At 39.8% G+C, this 16,161-nt stretch overlaps 1 pseudogene; it reads right to left on the bottom strand.

Annotated features, from left to right (window-relative positions):
- Positions 1–13,611, bottom strand: part of LOC149154577 (galactinol synthase 4-like) — a 78,014-nt pseudogene extending 64,403 nt beyond the window's left edge.
- Positions 13,612–16,161: the final 2,550 nt, after the last annotated feature.

Below are 16,161 nucleotides of genomic sequence, written 5' to 3'. Positions count from 1 at the left end.
CATTTTACTGGTAACAGGGGAACCACCTGAGGATAGTCAATTCCCTAGCATTGAAAAGGACTCACAAGAGGCCGCAAAGTATGTGTCGCTCTGGGCCACCAAGGACACAAAGCAGATTCGCGAGACAAAAATCTTCTGGGTGTTCATGGAGGCGAGCATCCGAATGTGGATCAATAGATGACCGCGCCTATCCCCCACATTGCACAACTGTCTGTAGAGCTTTGCAGACTTCAAGGTAGACATGGATAATGTTTACATCAAGGCGTGTAAGGATCTGACGCAGTAATGGACCAAGCTCCCCTTCCTCGCCATTGATGATGCGATCTTTTCAGTGCTAGAATCATGACCCCCTGAATGGTGTGCCCTGAATCTGGCGGAGCTGGATAGAACAACAACACAGAAGCAAAATGATGAAGCCAAGTTGCAGGTCACGAAGTTGGCCAAGAAAAGGCACAATGAAAAAGCAGCCGTGGAGGTAAGGGCTCTCCACGAAGCAGCAAGGGAAGTCGCGGAGCAGGCAAAGTCCGCCAAAGAAGCAACAACAGTGTAGGCAACAAGGGCCACCAAAATGCAGGATGAGGAGGGCTAGGACTTGTCTTTAGGATAGGAAGTAGAGGACACAGAAGAAGGCACAGACCCAAGCACAAATTCCACCCAGCTGAAAAGGCTGCGCATCATAGAGAGATCGGGCCCAGGAAAAAAGGTCAAGGCATCCAAATTGGCCATTGACCCGATCACGCTAACAGAAGGCGACCTCTACGACATCAGCGACACGGTTCGTGAGGTCACCAAAGAAGCACTCTAGGAAGCCATGTCAGAGCAGTAGATTGTTTTGGGGACCCTAAGGGCACAGCTGCAGGAACTACAGTTGTGGCCCCCACAGGAAGGAACCGTAGCCACCTATGGCACAATAGGCACATTAGAAATGGAGCAGTTGCTACGTGCAAAGATGGCCAACACCATAGTGCTACCAAAAGGAGTGCTAACAACAGAGAATGAGGACGACAAAGCCGCGGTGAGCAGGATCGAGGGACTTGGCCTTAATTTGGCCGCCCTTCTGCGAGACACATTGTGTCAACTGTAGGATGGCATAACAGCAAAGCTCTGCGTCAGGGAGGGCCTCGTGATCCAAGTGATGAGTGAGAAAAAGATCAACATTTAACAGCTCAGCCTGTAACATGACGAACTAGTGTCACAGAATCAGCAGATCGTGAAGATAGTTGACGACGCATGCCGGCGAGTCCTAGAGTTGTCGATCGCTGCAGGCCTACCAACAAAGATGTGGATCCACTATCTGGCAAGTGGAGTCCGAAGCACGTGCGAGGAAACAACGTGAGTGCAGCTGGAGTTGAACCTCCAGATTACTGAGCTGCGGCTGAAGGCACAGCCTTCCACTCCTCCGGAAGTTAGAGAGCAGCGCGTTAGCATGATTCAAATAGGACTGGAAGAAATTGGATGGGTAGTGCAGGATTGTACCGGTATGTTGGACCAAGCCTTTGACATCCTCACATCCTTACAGGAGGACCCCAACATACAGCGCTTGGAAACAGAGGCGTGCGAGCTTCAGGAGTAGTATGATAATGTAAGGGGAACTACGCAGACAATCATCCCCACCCAACGGCTAGCAAAGATGCAGCAGGCAAGGGCACTAAAAGAGAAGGTCGATGCCGCAAGATAGAAAGAGGCACTTCTCAAGGCACGCGTCCAGCAATGGATTGATGAGGCCTTCACCATTACGGCAGATATTGAGGGCAAGATCACACAGATGCAAGGACTGTATGCGCTAAGGCAAGTAGTTGATCCTCAGAAAGAAGCATCGAAAGAGTGCATGCAATAGATCCAGTAAATCACAGAACAGTGCGCCGCGGACCTCCGAGCAGTATGGGACCAGTTGGAGGGGCTCCGTGCCAAGGTCGCTGCACTAGCAAAGTGACTTGGGACGAGTCATGATGATTGTGTTGGGGGCCTGTTGGGCATGGAATCCCCCCACAACATGTTTTGGGGCTCAAAGCCCAAGTTTTGGTCAAAGGTTTTGTAAAACTACGCAAGTTGCGGGCGCGGAGCGCGAAGTATAGGTTAAGTCATAAGGTTATCCGCCCTAAAGTATTGTAATGAAATGTAAAGCCATGTTGGCCTACCCATGGTTCGTGGACCATGGGATTGTATAAATAGAGTGAGGCTCTAAGTGGTAAAGATAGCAAATAGGAGAGAAGAATACGAATGGTTCGAGCATAGAGTAGGAGTCTAAGTGTATTGGGTTGTAGTAGGAGGAAGAGGCTCTGCAGCTGAGTGCACAGAGGCCTAGTAGAGTCTACAGCTGAGTGCACGAACCCCTGCAGCTGAGTGCGCAACATGGTGTCGAGTTTGTAATCTTGATTGAAGAATAATAAAGAGAAGTTGATTCCTATTTCTGTGTATCTGCTTGTGCATTGCCTTCTTTAAATTTATACTGTTTTATATATCGTGCACACTGATATGATTGCTGAATATGCTGTAATAATCATTAGTCTTACACAAATAAGTTAAGTAATCGGGTACTAATGGATTAAATAGCAAGGAAATTGGGTATAATACGGGTTGCGCGGAAGCAACATCATAGGTTGCGAAGGAATAACAAGTGTGCATAGTGACGTGCGCACAAGGTCAAACCGCGGACCTCCAGAAGCTCATTAGACATCCCCAGGGTGCGGAAACCTGGTTCTAGCACCCTCCCATATTACTTCGCGTGAGACTTCAGTCTGCGCTCCACGGACTATTGCCGAAAGGGCCAATAGTACCAGGATTTGCTTAGCTAAATCACCTCTGAACTTGGGTCAGGCCCATACAAGCCAACATTTACCAACTATATATTTTCTTCTACTAGGGTTTTCAACTAAACATGATATCCTCTCCCACCTCCAATTACATTATTTTCATGCTTAGATTTATATTCTTCTTCTTTTCCCTAGCACCATGATTTATAGAAGTTGAAGATCTATCTCCATACACTAGATTTCCGACATATTATTCAAAGGAGAGGCCCTCTCTTCTAAGATGTGGAGATAATTTTAACTTCTTGCAAATATTTCTCAAATGAATGCTACCTTTTCCGCAAAGAAATTTTTCCTACTAGGTGAACATTCAGGGAAGTCTAAGGTAGGTCTACCAATGATGGAAACTTGAAGATAAACTTGAATGCAAGATTTATACCTTGCGTGTGCCAATGATGCAAAGTCTCCTTCATGTGGATCATGTCATAAGTTCATTGTGTTGACATAACTATGTGTTTGTATGGCTTAACTACCCCATCCATCTACTAGATTTCATTAGCAAGGAAGGCAGTTCCCCAAAGATATGATTCCTTGCATGGGGGTGGGGGGTAACATGGAATTACATGCCTCTAACGCCCTGGTTCTAGAAATGATACCCTTGTCATGTCTTCAATTATCAATAGCCAAGTACAAGGTCCTTTGAGGAGACAAGAATGTAGGAGAAGGTTTGTGCCTAATCTAATACACAATATTGTATCTAAAAAAATATATTTCACATGGGTCCTCCACATAGCCTAAATTTTCCTCCTTGTCCATCTTTCTTCACCATTTATGTGTAGACTAGTGAACCTTGCCGTTAGGATTCAAATAAAGAATTTATTGTGACAAAATTACATAAAATAACTAACAAAATTAGCCAATGGGAATGTAGACTTCTATTCTTGAAGAGTAGAATTATAATAGGATAACATAGAAATGGCAGGTATATTACAATATAAAGGGATTTTAAAATTTTAACTTAGATACTTCAAGTAACTTATATCCTTAATTGGGCATTAAGGGACTGGGTAAATTTCATCCAAATCTGAACTTTGGACACAAGGTTATGCTTATTAATTTGCAAGTCTATTTCGAGGTGCCACGCTAACATCCATAACATTACCACATGCTATACATGTGGGGGTCCTTTTTCCCACTTGTCACCATTATACAACACCATGCCACATCATCTCACCACATTGACTTTCCATGTTGGCATGCCATGTCAAGGAAATATCAAGTTCCATCAATATTGAGAGGAAAACCCAATAATCGGTATCTTAATCTCTAGATATATCGAAAGTTTATATATTGATAAATTGATACCCTACATCCCAATATTCTAACACACAATACCTGATCATTAAAAAAATTGATAAACCAATAGTTACTTGATGGGAATTTCTCTATCAGTTACCAAGATTTCCTATTAATCGAATCATTCGGGAAAGACTAAAAGAGCCTTCAACAAATCTCACTCAATTTGACAATGGATCATCAACTATCACAACTCCAATTTTTTTTGTCAATTGGAATTCTATCCACTGGGCCATTGGGCCATCAAGCCTTCGACCATTGAGAAAAAAAACAAAAATTTCACTTCATGACGCTTTCCCGATCTGATTAATGAACACCAACCAATAATAATTGTGTCCATTAATCAATATACATTTGGGATCTATTAGTATCGAGGCTTTGTAATATAGTTGTTCAATGTATTATTGACACCCAACCAACAACCTTACATACCATCCATTGGAACTTGGCTTTGTTTAGCTAATCTCTTTGTCATGACCTGTAATAACCTCAAGTTAAAAGTTCATGTAATAAAGTTAATAAAGGAAAAAATAAGACCAAGGTCATGGGACACATATTCGAAGCTGAATGTTGGGAAAAGTATCCTTGTGGGAGTCACTTGTTATTTATTATGGATAAAGGGAAATTGGAAAAGGCACTGGAAAAGGATTTGAAAAGGAAGAAAGGAATTATCAACATTTTATTGATGAAAATAAAGGAAATTAGGAGAAAATGAAGGTAAAAGGTCACAGATTGCATGAGGAGGAAATTTAAGGAAAAATCAAGAAATTAGAGGTATCAATAATAAAAATGCATCAGAGAGTCAGTTTGGGGCCTTTTTTCAGTTGAGTTTCAAAATTGGTTTCAGAGAGGAAAAATAGCACCAAGAGCAGAAGGAAAGAAAAAAAGCAAAGGAAGGACAAGGAAAGCAAAGGAAGGATAATAAAGCAAAGGATAGCAAGTATCAAGCAAGGAAAAGTTGGATCAAGCGACTTCAACGGGAATAATTTTAGGTAACAGGTTTCATGTATGATTTCCTAGCTCGTTTTGGCATGCATGGTACATGCATGTGTGTATTTGTTTCATTTGTTGTCATTGGCATGGGTTTTGCCAAGTTTGACAGTGGTTTCAACCTTGCCTTTCCATTTCCAGATAACCATGGTGTGATGGGATTCATTCTTGGTTGAGCTTTGGATTGCTAGAAGGTTTTTTATTTGGGTGACGTGTCTCAGGAAAATCCCAAGTGTTGGGCTGGAGATGGTTTTCTCTGGGAAGCTCTCAATAGGTGGTTGGAGACAGGAAAATTCCTCAAGGGATGGTGAAGGAATTCTGAGGTCTCCAAGCTTGGTTTGCTTTTGTGATCTCAGGACTGGTTTAAGTGAGATCATGTTAGGGTGAGTTTGGAGGTGGTTTAACCTCTGTATTCCCTTGGTTGTTTATGGATTGGTTTATCCCGTGAGATCCCACATTCATGATTTAAATATGGCATGGGGGTGATTGGATGATTTGAATATTAGAGATAAAATGTTGCGCATGGGACCTATATGTGTTTTGTTGGTATAGAAAAAAAATCCAAATCTAAAATCTCCTACTCATTGTTTGTCTTCTCAAGAAATATGGGAATCATTGTTTCTCTAGCAATTGGATGCCAATGCATTTGATCAATCAATGAGCATAATATTTCAATGGATGTGTGGCTTTCTCTTTGTGGACATGTGTTTTGTAACTTCCAAAATTCTAGGCCACAATTCTTGTAGTTGTGGCTTGTTTCTCATCAAATGGAGAGTAGGTTGCATCCACAAACACTTTTGTCATAGGTTGAAACTTGGGATAAGGTTCAGATCATACTCTAAAATATGAGTACAAAGATCTCTCTAGAAGGATTGATGATATTAAGTGGTCTACCAATGAACAATAGATAATTGGATGTGGAGAACGTAAAATAAAATTAATTATTCAGGCTTTCATGTGGGACTCTTGCGTTAGGATCACTAATGCAAAGTAACTAGAATGATTTTAGAGATGGGATGAAGGTCACACATTCAATCCACATAGTCCTAAAACACTTAAATGTGGTTTCTTTTGGGAAAATATCATGCTTGTAAAGGAAAAGGCCGGTCTTTACTTCTCCAAAAATTAAAAAATGTAGGGTGTGTTGGAAAGACTGTAAGTCCGCACAAAGTATTTAGGAAGTTTGTACAGGAAAATCATTCAAATTTTCCCATATATTACAACACTAATTTCATATCTCGTAGTTTTGTTTGTATTCTAGATGTGTGCGAGATTCTTTTATATCCAGAGAGAATGTGCCCGATATGATTCTCATTTGTTGGTCCATGGGAATAATGATCAAAGTGATTGCAAAAAGTGGTAAGGTACGTCTAAAAGTGATGGTACATCACACAAGTTTATTTTATTTTATTTTGAAAGAGTAAAATAGATGGAAACGAGAAAAGAAAAAGTTGGATTTCTATAAGCCAATCAATTTTACTCTTTTCCAAATTCTTTAATGAAAATACCCAACTTGTAGTAAAACAATCCTGATAAACTCAAAATGTCTTCAGATTTTTTTATCATATCAATGCCCAAAATCATTCAATGCAAAAATTAGAACGTATTCAATGTCTTTTCCATATGGTATTTATGGATCCTTACAAAATACAATAAAAACTATAGATTTTGTATAATATATTGTTGAATCAATGCTAATGTAATTCAAGATCTTGCACTTGCCACCTTTCGCTTTTATAATTTTCATCCATTCTAATTTTCCAAGCATTGTAGAGAGATGTATTTGAATAAGACACTTGAAATGGATAAATTTATTACACTTGAGGTTTGAAGAAGTGTGGATTTGATAATTGATTTGAAATAGAAGATTGAATTATCAACCAACTCTCACTCATATTAACTAGATCTCATCTATAATAGACAAATTGAATTTATGGTATTCTATGCCTTCTTGAAGATTATTGGATCCTCTGGTAATGTAGGTTTCATTAACCATATCAAAGTAATGGCTCTTTTAACCATAGCTACAATTCTATGTTAAGAATTGGAGCAAGAAAGACAAGACAGGAAAATGGTAGAAAAATCCTTAAGCTATTCTCTTAACTCATTGTATGGACCTTATGATGTGAATTTTTAGTACATAAATTGGACCATTCTAGATCTAGATATTATTGACAACTATTCGGTGGATCATGAGAAAACCTCATAAAATATAAGGTTTACAACTCATACTAAGGTGGTCTCAAATTTTATGATTTTATAGGGATGCACAGTATACCATTCTTCTCAACTCGGTCCAATTAAGATGAAATACTCTCACTCCTTTGGACTGCAAACTACCAACATCACACTTTCAACTTACACTTTCATAAATTGAGGGCCAACATTCTAGCTTACCTCTAAGGGACATAAGATCTCCCATCATTGAAGAGATATCAATTCTTTTATAACACACCCCATCCTAATCCTCATCATAACATAACTTAAGAGGAGGTGGTTACTATGCTGACCTAATATCCAAGATGTCATTATGGAAATGGGGTCTAAAATTTTGATCCTTTCAACTCACTTAGACCCTTGTTTGACATCACCATTGTGTTCGCCTCGTCAAGATGACTCCAATGATATAAAAATTTACCTCAATCCATCCTTCAGAACAAGAGATATGACCATTATAATTCTAGTGAATTAGGGATTGCCACATCAATATCTTGGCCACATGGCAACCATGTAGCTATACCCACCTAGTTAATATCCTAGCACCACTTGGAAATTAATGGTTGGATGTTGACCCATTCATGGGTTTAGGTTCCACGACCCCGAATTATGCTTCTCGGAAGCTTTGCTTCATACATCCGGGGAGTAACCTCCGGTGCACCCTGATTCAAACATCTGGGGAGTATCCTCTAGTGCAACCCACTTCAAATGTATGGGGAGTAACTTCTGATGCACCCCACTCCAAATGTCTGGGGATTAAATTATGGTGCTTCCGCTTAATTCATCCAGGATTGAGGCCTTTGGTGCTCCCTCTTCATTCATCTTGGGAAATAACCTTGGGTGCACCCACTTCATTCATCTTGGGAATAACCTTCGGTGCAATCACTTCATTCATATGGGGAATAGCCTCTAGTGCGCTCGCTTCATTAATTCAGGAACGAAACCTCTGGTGCTCCCACTTCATTCATCTGGGGAAAAATCTTTGGGATGGATATTTTGTTCGGCCACCCCAGCCCCATTACCCCGTCTCCTCATTAATGAGCACCCTGCTCCATGCATCCGAAAACAAGACCTTTGGGCTGATGTCATCCTGAGTGTCCCTTCGATGATTAATCTCTCCCAATAAATCTCGTCCATTGATCTCTCTTTCTAATTCTATGCCAACCCTTATACAAACTCCCTGCATGTTCATGTCTTGTAGTCATATGACTTAGCGATCCTGCCTTGGAACCAACCCATACTCATCTCGATAAATACCACTGTGACCATGGATGAGGTTTGAAGGGGCTAAGTAAAAGGTCCGTGCTTGTTCCATTAAAAATTGGATTTGACCATGGCTTGACCATGGTGGATTCAATAAGAGTGTGTACTTGCAACAAAATCTGGTTCATGCCCTCAAAATCTGATGAAGCACACATAGTGCTATCCCTCTTGAGCTTCTAGCAAGAATGCCTTCTTAGGGTTCTTGATGATAGAAATACAAAACATGACACAGGGAGTTGTCTATACAAACCAAGGATTTGTCCATTCAAACTCTTAGAGTTGTATAGGTTCCCTTTGGAAAATAATTAAGCATAGAAAGCTTGTAACAGTAGGTGGAAGGCATGTGGTGCCAAGAAGACCACTAGAACATCAACATTCCATGAAATAACAAGGGAATACCTCTTTATATTCCTACTACAAATATAAACCATATATGCAGATGCATAAATAAACATTTCCTCTAGCCTTACAAGTATTTATTTTTTAGACAAGAGCCACATAGTGAGCATAAAAGAACATTAACATAGGTCGAAAACCGCATGATGAGAATCCAATGCTCATACCACACACAAAGATGCTACTCAGTGCACACGACACTCGTAAAGATAGTTGTACTTATGTATTTCCTCCATCAAGAGTGTTAGGGAAACACTATAGCATCAGAGCACAAATTCATCATAATTGCCCATTCTAATCACAATGAACCGTGAACGATTCACACAGTTGCATGGAAAAGGATCATAAAAAAAATCATAACAATATTCAAGTATTTCCAATAGAAAGACTCATGCAACAATATCATGCAATATTTTACAAAGGATTTTCTTTAAATTCACAACTTTCAACTCTGATCTTTTTCATTTACAATTTAGAAAAGAAATGCATTTGAAAATGGGACTTTGATTTTCCATCCAACCATAGACCTAGTATAGCCAAGATTATTTATAGCAGTGACCCCTGAGCCAGATCCACGATCTAAGGGGAATTTCTTTCTCAGCATCCTTGTGCAGAAAGTCTTCTTCAAAACATAAAGGATGGGAAATTGTGATAGTGTGTGGTTTTTCATTTAGTCAAGCACCCTATGTGGTTTACAGTTGTCTGAAGCACTCCATGAGTGGTTTATTATCCCATAGAACGAACTACATCCCATTCCCATTAGTCACACTTATTTCTCTCTGGGAAATCTCATTCCCTCATCTCATAACTTAATCTAACTTTGATCATGAGCTCCACCAAGAAAAGGTCCAACCCCATATTGTTTTGCATTCTCCTTTTTATCATTTCCCCAGGGGTCCCTTCATATTCCTCTTGGAATCTTCCTCTTCTTTTTCTCATTAAAAATAATTTAAGGTGCCAACTAACCCCACTTGGGTTCATCTTTCCTCTTCCATCTTAGATCATGTATCTATGGTCCCATACTTCAAGTCATTACATTATTAAATTATTATGAAATTCAGGGGAATTATAGTACTAGGGGTGTCACAAACCCCACCTCCTTAAAGGGAACACCGTCTTGGGTGTTCTTATTAGCATAAACCAAAAAAAATTGAGCTTCACACATGGCACTTAGGTCCACTTATTCAACAAACAAAATATGGGAATTTCACCTGTTGGCTCACTAAGATGTCTTTTTCCAGGCAATCTAAATCCTTACATTAGTTGTCAACCTGGGGTAAGTCTTTTTATCTCAAAAGTACTAGCACAGTATATGCAGTGAATCTAGAGGTTAACGATGAATCGTTGCAATCATTAATGGTTAATTCTTCAATTCAATTCACACAATTCTGGAAAGAACTATCTATGGAAGAAATACTCTTAACACACTATGCAATTCTATGCAACTTGTTCCGAAATCAATTGAAACTGAATGAAAATAAGAATCACACTTAGAATTGCTCAAATAGACTTAAGACTAACTTACTCAATCAAGGAAAGAAACTATAACTATTGAACAACACCGTTAATCTATAGCAACCCAAATAACCTTGCAATTCCCAATTGAACAACAACAATAATTGAACAGCAATTGGTAATTGAATAACAATCAGTAATTGAACAACAACTAGCGATAAAGGATTCCTAAATAGCAAACGATCTATATTGAAATCTGTAGAAGTTAATCAATCTTATCTTCAGGATCTATGATAACATTAATTCAAAAGAACAACAAACTGCTATTAACACTAATTCACTCATTCAATCAAAGTGCTACTTAAGTATGTCACACGGCTTCACTCTGAATCTAATTGAACAACAGTATGAATCAATATCACAAATCTTTATGATAAATGAAATAACCAATGACTGGACATTAAATCAATAGCAAAGACTAAATATAAAAACTATAACACAAGGGAACAATAGAACTTCTCGTGACTAGGCCCAGAGTCGCCAAAAGCCTCCGCTTAATAAAAACTTAGAATATGAAGATGTATCAAACACAACCTTCTTTCATTAATTGAAAGTAACATCTTATAGAGTCACTGATATAACAACGCATATGTTTTCAAAAAGAATAATTACAGATTATCCAAGTTTTTAATCTAATTGCCTTTCGGCCCTATATATAACATAAAAGAGTAACTGGATAAAAGCGAATCCTCAAGATCAGGGGATCCTGAGGATTTCGCCATACATAATTTGATCATGTGATAAAATAGCATTGTTCAAGCTGATCTCCCACTTCCTTGTCTGCCTGTTTCAGGGAAAACTAGTGTCGATTCGAACTGTTAGTCCCACTAAGATGGGTAGATATCTTAGAAACAAACAATCAAAGCAATTTGAGATTTCCTTTAAGTGTAATAGATAAGAGGGAAGAAAAGAGGACCAACCTGGATCTTCCACTTGGATCCTTGCTTGATTTCTCTTTCCCTTGATAGAATTTTCCACTTCTCTCCTACTTGTCCCGCTTCAAAGAGTACCTGTAGAGTCAAAGTAACAGAAAACCATCAAAGCATCTCTATATAAAACATCATAAAAAATGCAGAATCAGAAACACATTAACCATACAATTGCATTCATAAACAATAAGATTCACAAATAAACGATTATATGGAGGAAAACTCAAAGAACTTTATTAATAGTAGAAGAGAGGATTACAACCCAGTTGTCTGATCCAACATCATCCTCCCAGCATAGAAGCCCTCTTCACCTCATGAAAAGCAAGATCACCCAACAATACAATGTCTTTTCTCACAGATAAACCAACAACACTTCCTTACAAATTACAAAATTCCAGCCTCTAGATCTCTCAGATGAGGGATCCATTTATAGATGCCTTGCAAGGGTGTGAGTCAGCTCTGGGTTTTTGATTAGTGTCATTCCACTGATAGTTCTTGGTTCCACTTGGAGATTTCATTGATCTCTTACTCATCCCCGGGCGAATTCAGAGAGGCAAGTGTCACAGGGGAAGTTTCTGGAGGATTCCATGTTCATCCACTTAGCAAATTGTCTCTACCATTTGTCTATTCTCGCTCATCGCACCCTACAGAAGGCCATTTCAGTATGCATCGCACCTGGCTAGTGTGGCAGCCAGTATGCATCGCACTTTGACCGTGGAGCAGTCAGTATGATCCAGTTTTGGCCAATTCTGAGTGCTTTTTCAGGTGGAACTTCTGGGAAATGATGTAATCAATTAACCATGATCCTTTAGGGTATGAAACAACACTTTTAGGGACTAAAGAGCCATTGGTTTATGGACATATGAGTTTGGGGTTGTAGTGTCCAAATATGTCTATAACACTGCCCAAGACGCTGTAGCTTTTCCCTTTTATGGCCTCGTGTTGTCCTGTCAACTGAACGACTTTTGCTCAGTTTGCATCTCTACACACAAAGATAGCAAAAAATCAATTTCTTGTACTAGATTTGCCTATTCTATCACCAAATGCTTTCATCCAACTTTAGCCGATATTTTCCTCATTTTAATCTATAAACAGAGATAATCGTATAAGGATGAATGGTAAATGAAGCATTTTATGAAGAGAAATCATACCTTTTTCCTGTCCCAACATACTCCCCAACTTACCTTGTTGTACGTCCTCGTACAAGAGAATAGTTTAGATGCAACTGTGTTAGGGAATAAGCAGTATATACTTCCTCCTTGTACTTTCTAAAACCATTTTTCTACTTAAGGACAGTGAAATCTTGGGTTACCTCCTGATCCTTCAAGTTATAGCCACTGCAGTATTTATTAGGAGGATACCATATGATTGGAGTTCTGTAATGACATCCTATCCAATCTGGCCCCATCATTAAAATCATATTACTATATTTGTAGAAACAAGAATAGGTGGCTTGGAAGTTTCGATATCCAAATGGCTCTCAGCTCCTCACAGTGTTATTGGAGACTTCCCACCTCTGCCTTGATGTAGACAAGGCGTCTTCCTTAATGTCCTAAGTGGCCCCAATTTTCCTACAACACTTGCTCACTGCATAAACTGCTTATGCTTAATAGATATGAGTAATGGTTGTGTAGGCTCCCCTCTTACCCATAGGTCAATGTGATACTCACGTTTTCTGAAAGTGTTGTGAGCCTTAGCCCACTTTAGTTAGTTGGCAGCAAATGAGAGGAATGCCTGAAATTGGATGTCTCCTATAAAAGGGCCAGGGTGGTTATCCCTGTCATCTTTTAAAACAAAATTATGCATATAGAGTTCACAAAGGAGGCATTGAATCTTCTCATCATGCTCTCTGAATCATTTGATAAAGTCAAGAGTGGTTTTGATCTCTGCTGGTTTTCCAGCCTTAGTGGCCTTAACTTTTAACAGGAGGTATATTTCCATGAGAAATAAAGCATAATTTGTGGCGGGGGCTCAGCAAGATAGGGTGTCTGAATAAAGAGAGCAGACGGTCTCCATTTTCTCTCTAGATTTTTGCAATTGACCCTTTAATCTTTCAACCTTCTTTGCTCAACCTTATAATGAGCAAAGATCTCATCTTCAATCCTGGTAAGTGCTTCAAACTTCTTCCTTAACCCTTGATGTTCATGCAGAGGGACCACCTTTTCCTTGTGCTGAGCTAGTTCCTGTTGAACCATCAGTAGCTCATTCTGTAATTTTCTGATGACGGCCTCTCTTACCAAGGGGGTGTAAAGGGGTGTCTCATCTATTTGGGCCTCTCCATCCTGGGTCTCCGTAGGGTCAGTCTACATAGCAGCTTCAACTGCTTCTTGAATTATACAATCAACTCAGACATCTTCTTCAACATCTGTTTGGACAGTAGTATCCATAGTGGGGTGGTCTATTTGGGTTCCCTGCGAAAAGATACAAGGGCCCTCAGTTTGCATGGCAGTGTCTTCTATCATAGCTGGCTTAGTTTGGGTTTCTTTCGGACAGACCACAAGAAACTTTGTCTGAGTCTCAGCATCCTTCCTAGAACATTGTTCTGTTTGTGTTCCTGCAATTTCCATTTCCACTTTCAATTTCCTGGTTCTGGTTGCCTCTTTTAACCAATGTTTCAGCTGCCTGATTACTTGTTTCTGTTTTCTATACTTTCTGAGCATCTTTCTAAGCCTATCTCTGTAGGAATTTTCTACTCTAGGGCCTTCATCTGATGGTGGGTTAGCTGCGTTATCTTCTGCTTCTTGTACAGGCTGTACTATGTCAACATCAGGGATGTTCCCAATTGGAATTGTGTCTTCTGGTGGAATGTCTCCTTCTAACTCATTGTTATTATGTATTTCATTTTCAGGAGATCCCAATGCAATGGTATCTCCTGAATAATTATCATTTTCAGGGTCTTCTCCTTGGTAGGCCTCATCTGCAGGGGACTTCGAAAAGGGAGTATCACCTAGTTGATTAGCATCTCTCAAGTTTTCATCTTCAGGGTTTCCTTTTGCTGGGGGGTCCACTGGACCGGTGCCTACTATCTGAGTTTCTTTTCTATTAGCTTCTCCTTCATGTACCTCATCTTCCAGGGGTGTTTCTATAGAAGGAATTGACTCCCTCTATTCGTCCATGGCATCAGTGCATGGCTAGGTTTGCTCATGACTAGGGTTGTCAATAGGGAATGATCGGTCAGGGGTACAATTATGTGTTTCAATGCTCCCTGGCTATTCTCTACCTTCAGCAAACATTCCCATGCTTCCCAATACCTTGGCCACTTCCTCCTCATAGTCTTGCAAAGGAGGGTCTTGCGGACTAAGAGGAGGTGTGCGGGATGGTCTGGCTTCCTCTGCTTGGATTGGGATGTGCCGCTGGGCTTTCACTCGCACAGAGCGCCTATACTTTGCTGATTCTAAGGGTGTAGAGGGATTCTTTCTCTTTAGTGTTCTCTTTGGGCCTGGGGTTCTTGGCCCTTGCTGCTATGTTTCCGCATTTTCCAGGGGTGGAGCCAAGGTAGGATTTATGATACTGTCCCATGTTAATTGTTGCTGGGCCAATCTATTTGTGATAATTAATTTAATTAACCCATGATGGTTGACTACACTATGTGGGTATTTGGCTATCCTTACCCATCAGGCGACATCGTGTAACAGGGAATTAAGATAAAACAGTAAATCAACTAAAATTCTTTGCTTTAAAATGGCTAGAAGTTTCAGTTTTCGGGTCTTTACCACATCATGTCGGCCATCGTAGGTAATGTATATTTGAATGATGACTGTCAGTTCTTGCCACGGTTGCTATAACGCCGAAGGATGAATTCCTTTTCCTGCTCGTACTAGCCGCTCGCCCGGGTCCTGGAATACTTCAATTCCGTTGTATAAAAGGATGCTTTTATCTGTCCATTTTGCCCCTTCCACTAGAAGTCCAGTTACTTCAGCTAGGACTTCATCAGAAACCATCATGCTTATACCTTTTACTACTGTGCTACCATTCTGCAGATTCTACAGAAATTCCAGCGTTAACTCCTCATGAAATCCCTGCAATTTGTTTAAATACTGCAGCCAGCTAGCGCGTTCAAGGATTTCGCGAACTTGGTCTGCCATCATCAGCATTGGAGGTTCACTCCAGATAGCTCTTCCACCCATGGCTACTACACCTGAGGCTAGTTCACCTGTATACAATTGTGTTTTACCCCTGTAATTCAAAATAGTAGCAATGTATGTTACAATAATTAACAGGGAAATGACGTTGTTTGGACAATTATTATCATTTTTAGTTAAGTCATTTATCTTGTCAGCCATACTTAACGCAAAATCGTAAGTGCACATGCCCGCCATAACGGTTTCCATTCTTCGTCCAATCAGAATTTCCAGCTAATTATTACACATTCATACTCATCATGCAGTTCTTACTCCAGAGGTAATCCGAATGATTGTCATACAATTATCCATAACTGTGATATATGTCATGCATACGCAGACCATCCCCCCTCTGACAAGAAAAGGGCATCCATGTCCTTTCAGCACGCGAAAAGCAAGAAAATATACTAATGCGAAATAAATGCCGACAACCAATCTAAAAAAACACAACATGCAAATCAGTAAAGCATTTAAGCAATATTCGTCGTCAGACGTGAATTGGCCAAATCAAATAAAAACATCAATGTTAATTCATTATGTCAAAGATCTTCACTGTGAGTGGAATTAATCACATCAGCATAATCAGTGGTATGTGTTTAATGACTGTCATTTAATGATTGGACG

This window comes from Pinus tabuliformis, chromosome 9 (assembly GCF_031772625.1).
Source record: "Pinus tabuliformis cultivar Carrire ecotype Pingquan chromosome 9, CPIR1, whole genome shotgun sequence".
Classification (NCBI taxonomy): Eukaryota; Viridiplantae; Streptophyta; class Pinopsida; order Pinales; family Pinaceae; genus Pinus; species Pinus tabuliformis.
Note: the sequence above shows the minus strand (reverse complement) of the source record. Positions and strands in the feature narration are given on the sequence as shown.